The following is a 6969-nucleotide window of genomic DNA, read 5'->3' on the forward strand; positions in this document are numbered from 1 at the left end:
CCAGTTGTTCTGCATCTTCACCAACACTGAGTATGATGAGTCTTCTTCACTTTAACCATTCTGGTGGGTAAACAGTGGCTTTAACTTCTTTGATGACTAGTGATGTTGCCGCCTTTTTGTGCTTATCAGCCACTGGGACACCATTTCATTCCTAAATTGAGTTATGCTGTTGGATATCTGATAAATCAACTTGTCAGAATGATGTTGAAAGAATGCTCTGAGTTTGGGAAATACATTCCAGAACACCCACCTTGGCTTCTCCTGCCTACTTTCAAGTTCTTGGCTGTGTTTGAGAGCCAAGCTTGCAAAACAAATAACTTTCAGTTGAGTGACATCTTCTGAATTTTAAAAGATACTAAGCGAACTGTTTAGCAGCAATTTCTAAAGGTTTATATTTCTACAGTCCCCTTAGGGGGAAAGGAAGTCACATGTGTTGAGTATCTACTTCGTGCACCAGGTGCTGGTGTTACAGGAAAGTAATTCGCAATGCTGGGAATCACTTGATGTCTAAGTGGGTCTTTGGCTTCACTCGAGAAAATTCACGAGTGAGCCAGCAGCGGAAAGCAACAGCAAGTTTTATTCAGGAAATACAGAGGACAGAGCAGAGCCTAGTTCTCCCTCTGAGAACAGTCCCCGGGGTTTTCTTAAGTTTTAAATGTAAGCAATGGCTTAATCATAAGCTAAGCAGGGGAGGAATTTCACGTTGATTTTTAGAAAGGGGTGATGCTTTCCTAGAACTGGAAACCCTGTCATGACGTCAGTGGGAGTTTCTTTTAGCATGCCAATGTATTATAACTAGGGTATAATGAGCTGCAGGGTCAAGTAGCGGCTAATTTCCTTGCCTCTTGGTTTCCATAGGTCTTAATTTGTTCTGTTACCACATCATGTTTTTCATCAGGGTGGTTAGGGGCTTTTGCTTCTGTTTTAAGTAGTTCCTGGAGGTTCCCTACCTCACTGGTACCACTGGTACACTGAACTGGGCACTTTAAATGTATCATCTCCTTTAATCTTCATAAGGACTCTGTGAGGCGGAGATTATTATACCTGTAGTTCACATGAGGAAATTGAGACTGGGGGCGGGGATGGGGTGTCACCCAGCTATTAAATGGCCTAGCCAGGATTTGAATATGGAGTCTGCTGGACCCCAAAGTCTACCCTTCTGTTAGCATGCAAACTGGGTGGGGGGAGGACATTATTTTTCTAGCAATTCGCTAATTAGAAACTTTTCCTAGCAAACATTTCATAAATATATCTTTGAGTGGTCATCTCTTCCATGTCAACTTCACATGTGGGTGGTTCTCTCTTTAGGGTCTCCCAATGCTGGATCTGATGACCCCAGGAGGTCAGAGTCCTGCAGCTTCCGATTGCCTTTATTTTTTTTTGAGACAGGGTCTTGCTCTGTCACCCAGGCTGGAGCACAGTGGTGTGATCATAGCTCACTGCAACCTCAAACTCCTGGGCTCAAGTGATCCTCTAGCCTCAGCCTCTGGAGTAGCTGGGATTACAGGCGTGCACCACCACGTCCAGCGAATTTGTAAAAAATTTTTGTAGAGACAGGGTCTTGCCATATTGCCCAGGCTGGTCTCGAACTCCTGGCCTTAAGAGATCCTTCTGCCTCTGTCTCCCAAATTGTTAGGATTGCAGGGATAAGCCACTGTGCCCAGCCTCAATTGCCTCTATACCCCATCTCTTTCCTGCGTGCCTTTCCCTCCACATCTTTGGGCACTAACTGCAGTAATAATGTTTACGTGTTGATTCCTCTGACAGGTTTTTTTTCTTACATCTGGTATATTTTCTGATGATTCCTTTAGAAAGAGTGTTTCCCTCAACTGTATAGCAACACATGTATATTGTAAAATATTTGGGAAAACAGAAATTCACCTGTTTCCTTTCAATCATTTTTGTCTGTGTTTAGTTTAATTTTTTTTTTTTCAACATAGCTGAGATGCAGGGCTATAACTGAGTTGAGGCAATGGCTATAATTTTGGAGGTAATGAATGCAATTTTCTACTTGGCAATCACATTTAAGGGGTGTGCTATGAAGAACTCACCCAGGAATGAATGCGAAACAGGAGTCACTTGTTCTAAAAAAACAACCAAACTGTTTTTTTTTTAGAAAGGCAGGAGGGGCAAGAAAAGGCAGAGGTGACTAAATGAAAGAACGTGGTTTCCACCTTAGCTTTGGAGACATCATCACCGTAGGCTTCCAACTCCAATGGACAAAAGCCTCGGTGCCCCTGTGCCGTCCTTGTACTCCCCGGAGACATTGTTAACTTGTTATTAAGCAATTGTAAATTTGCGTCATCGAAATTTATAGGAAATGTGCCCCACTGTATTTTCCTCTTTAGATTTCTCCTTGTTCCTTAAACTTTGCCAAAACAGCATGTTTCTAATGACGTCATCATATTTCACCGAGGATACCAGATACCTGGTCACTCCCTGACCGTTGATGTGGTAGATGGCAGAGTGACCACTTGCATCTGTGTCCATCGCTGTCTCGTCTCTGATCACAGAAATCTTTGTCACCCTGGTGGAAGGCGGTTGTGAGACCCTGACCCTGTAGAGTTCAAGAGCGTGAATGCAGGAGCCAGATGGCCCGAGATGTGACCTTGAGCAAGTTACATAACCTGTACGTGCCTCAGTCTCCCTCTCTGAAAAAGTGGGGAAAGCAAAGGCGCCTACCTCACTATGACTTCCTCGGTGCCAAGGGCTCCGTAAATACCACAGAAATATTTGCTTCTAATATTTACCCGGAATCCTAGAAATTGGGTGCTAATTGGTTAAAAAGATTAATATTTTAAGGTTTCCTGTGCATATTGCTGCCTCGAGAGTGTGAACTAGAATCTTCTTTGTAACCTCAGGCCCTGGCACTGCTATGTCGATAGCTCTGTGTCTGATGAACATATATTGAAGCAACTTCCCTGTGCAGTGTGTGACTGTCTCTTGGTTCCCATAATTCTCTGTTGATTTTTCTGCCTGACCCTGTCGTCTGCGAGCTCTTGGAGGGCAAAGACTATTCCCTGAGAGTAACGACAGCTAATATTTATCAAGTGCTTAACTCTGGGTCAGCGTTGAGCGCTTTGCACGCCTTGCCTCATCTTCTCCTCCCAGCAGCTGTAGGAGGCAGGTGCCATTCTCCAGCCTGGCCCAGGGTTGCGGACTCAGGACCCGAGAAGCAGGCACAGAATGATGTGCTGTCCTACTCTTTCCCACACTTACCAGATCAAATGAATCACCCACAGCACTGAAGTGGAGAGGGACGCTGATTCCCAGGCCCCACTCCTGGAGATTCGGATTCTGAAGGTCTGGGGTGGGGCCCAGGCATCTGTATTTCACCGCAGGCGATCCTTTATGCTGAACCCCTGTCTGCACAACACTGTATTAGTGGCTGGATGACCTTGGGGTCCCCAAATTTCCTCCCCTTGGGCTTTGGGCTGCTTTCTCTATCTGTCCTGCCCTGCTGGCTGGGAGGCTTTTCTCTGGGCTATGAATAGAGTTCTCAGCCCTGTCACTGACCAGGACAGGAGAGGATGGGGGCGACCAAGAGAAGATGATGTACCGAGTCTCATTAGTATGCAAGGCCCTTCTCGTCACATTGCCTTTAATTGAAGCTGAAGGGCTGGCGCATCTCTCCCCGGGATTTTCCACTCTCTCAGCCCTTCCGGAACTGGCTGGGCACCAGCCTGCCAAGGGGGACAAGGACGGCACAGGGGCACCGAGGCATCTGTCTGTTGGTGTTGGAAGCCAACCACAATGATGTCTCTAAACTCAGGTGGAAACTGTGTTCTTTCAGCATCCCTGCTCTGCCTCCTTCCCCCCTGCTTCCTTCCCTCCCTCCCTTCCCCCCCTCCCTTCCCCCTCTCATTGAATACCTACCTGTGCAAAGCTATGTTCTGCCCAGACTGGAAGGAAGAAGACCACCAAGCAGAGACTTGATCTGTTTCTTAATTTTTAGCAAAGTAGTCCTTGCCCATGGTTCTAATGGTTCACAGATATACAGGATAAAACAGAAGAACTCTTAGCCGTTTCTCTGGTCGTTACTTGTGTGTCTCTAACAGGCTTGCGTGTATGGCAGATAAGATTTTAGATATGATTTACTGATTTTCTGCCATAATAGATGAGGGTGTGCCTACTTATATCTCATCCCTACCATCCCCCAAACAGCTCACTTGCTCTTTTCCTTTGTTGGTTGACTTTGTAATTTCAAGCAATATACTAGCATCTTTCTTTTTACCTTTTTGAGGATGAAATATACGTACAATAGTGACTATAAAACACATGTAACTATAAAGCAAGCACCCGGGCAGCCACCACCCAAGAAACAGAACACTGTCACTTTTAAAGCTCCTCCCCAACCATGAAGTCACTTACCTTGACTTTTGTGACAGTTGTTCTCTTGCTTTTCTTTACAGTTCTCCCCACCTCTGTATGAATCTCTCAACATTTAGATTTGCTATAAATAGAATCACACTATATGCATTATTCTGTGCCTTGCATCTTTCTTTCAACGCTGTTAGGCTAATCCAAGTTGATGCGTGCAGCTGTGGCTCATTCACGCTCACTGTTATATAATCACTGGCCAAGTAGACCACAATGTGTCCATCCAATCAACTGTTGATGGACGTTTGGGTTGTTTCCAGTTTTCTGCTATCGTGAGCACCCTTATTCACGTCTCCCAGCACACGTGTGCAAGGGTTTCAGCAGGGGGAACACAGGATTGGAATCGCCTGTGTTCGTTGTAAGACTCAGGTCCACTTGATAATGCCAGTTTTCCAATGTGGTGGCGTCTCCAGAGCTTGTGACATAATTGTGTAGGGTGTGGGGCCTGGTCATCGAGCTGTGCAAAGCTCCCCACGTCATTCCTCTGTGAGGCTCCACATCCCACCTTTATTTCCAGACTGTCAACTCTAGATACTGTCGATGACTCAACTTGGAAGGTCCCTAGTCCATTCCTCTCTGATCTCCTCCCTCAAGGTTTATGTGATGGTCTGAAAAAGATAGGGACCTTTTCCCAGGCAAGATCAAAGTATAAGAGGTGGGTAACAGGTCATCAAGGCACGGACAGGAATTGGTTAAATACTGGGACAAAGGCACGCAGGTGAAGTCTTCCTTCTGGCAGAGTTGAGGAAAACTAAAAACACCCTGAGGGCTGGAAATTCCTTCCAGAAGCCAGTCTTTCCCTCCAGCTACTAACAGCCTCCAGCGTCTGCCCGCCAGCTGCAGGCTAGAGAGCTCTCCCAAACAGCTTAGATTCTGAGACTCACAGGCAGCCAGCATGATGCTTAGAAGTCGAGGGGAATTCTAGACTCCGCTCAGGGTCTTACAGTCACGTTTCTTTAAAAGAATTCCAACCCCAGTCTGTTCCTCAGCCCTGGCAGATCTTCAGCAACACACGGGAGCTAAATGCGGATGCCTGCGCCCCACGCCAATGACATCAGTTTCTGAGGGGAGACCCAGGGACCAGTAAGTTTCAGAAGCTGAGCACATGATTCTTATATACAGCCAGGCTCGAGACCCAGCAGTCAGTGGGTCTCAAACTTCAGAGTCCATCAGAATCACCTGGAGGCCTTGTTAAAGTGCAGACAGCTGGGCTCCGCCCTATTTCAGCTTCTGTACGTCTGGAATGGGGCCACACATTTCTAACAGTTTCCTGGTGTTGCAAATGGCCCCCAACCACACTTGGAGAACCATCTTGCAGGTCTTGAGTTATGCCTGATGCTAAACAAGTTTACCTGCGTACCTCCCCCCCCACCCCAGGACCTAAGCAGCCAGCTCTGTCTGATGGCGTGCACCTCTTCCCCGCTCTGCGTTACGTAGTCAGGCTGGTAGCTTGCGATGGGCTATGGAAATGGCAGATGCTACAAATTAGGACAGTTTTTCAACCCCCAATAAGTTGTTAAACAGTCACCAGCATGTCATGGTTCAGTGGGATAGTGGGAAAGCACTTAGCAAGGTGTGACAGATCCTTGGCTATCAAGATCAATGTCATTGTCAATAGCATCTAGAGCCATGTAGGGTCCTCATTGTGGTTGGCCATAGCGCTTCCATATATGTGGGGGAAAAAAGGTATATACAGTGGGAAAAAAAAAAAGTCCATGATCACAGGCCCCAAGTATTAAAAATATTTTTCTGGTTTGAGTTATTAATACAACCATTAGTAGTATGCAAAAGCAAATAAATACACAACCCATCTTGATAGGTACTAAACTTTGAAAATAAAACAGACTCTGGGGGCCCTCAGATTGCGAACTGCCTTCTTGTTCGGCACCTGGGGGTTTTTTACATGCTGGGCCGAGATGGAGACAGGCACAAAAGGAGGACTGACACCAGCCCCACCACTGCAAGTCCGTGCACGGAAGCTGAAGAGCTGGACATGGATTTCCTTTGAATGGACCGAGACCAAGAACCCTGGAAAGTCTTTGTGTGCCCTCAGTTTGAAGACTGCTAGGCCGGTTTGTGCTGCTGCAGGCATTCCTCCCACCTCCATCAGGAAATAACCAGACTGCACGGGACGGTCACCGTGCACACCTCACCTCTGTGCTGACGTCCAGCGTGTGCACGCCCTTAGTCGCTGGGAGATTAGGACTGGGGGCAGGCTCCACTGAAACCTCAACCCTACCCGGTAACAACCCCAAACACCCTTTCTACTAGAACAGTGCTCCGCTCAAATAATCAGAGCCTGCGACCTCGCTCAAATAACCCTTCAGGCATTAACATACGGGGCAAGCACTTGGACAAGCAAAGATGTATTAAAAAAAAAAAAGAGAGAGGGTCTTTCCAAAAGGATCCTTGACAGACCCAGGTGACTGGGTTTCCATAGTTACCTGGGAGGGGATTTTATATGTAGAGATTAATTTCCCTTACAAACACTGCCATGCAGTGTGTCCAGCTCACTTTCCTGTTTGGCAGACTCAGGAAATCAGTGGTGTCACATTCTTGTCCACACTGTGACACAAGGGAAAAGATTTT

At 46.6% G+C, this 6969-nt stretch overlaps 1 protein-coding gene across 2 annotated transcripts in view; it reads left to right on the forward strand.

Moving 5' to 3' along the window:
• Window positions 1-6969, forward strand: part of IQCK (IQ motif containing K) — a 103939-nt gene that overhangs the window by 95335 nt on the left and 1635 nt on the right. The window lies entirely within an intron of this gene.

This window comes from Lemur catta, chromosome 2 (genome assembly GCF_020740605.2).
Source record: "Lemur catta isolate mLemCat1 chromosome 2, mLemCat1.pri, whole genome shotgun sequence".
In the NCBI taxonomy this organism is placed as follows: Eukaryota; Metazoa; Chordata; class Mammalia; order Primates; family Lemuridae; genus Lemur; species Lemur catta.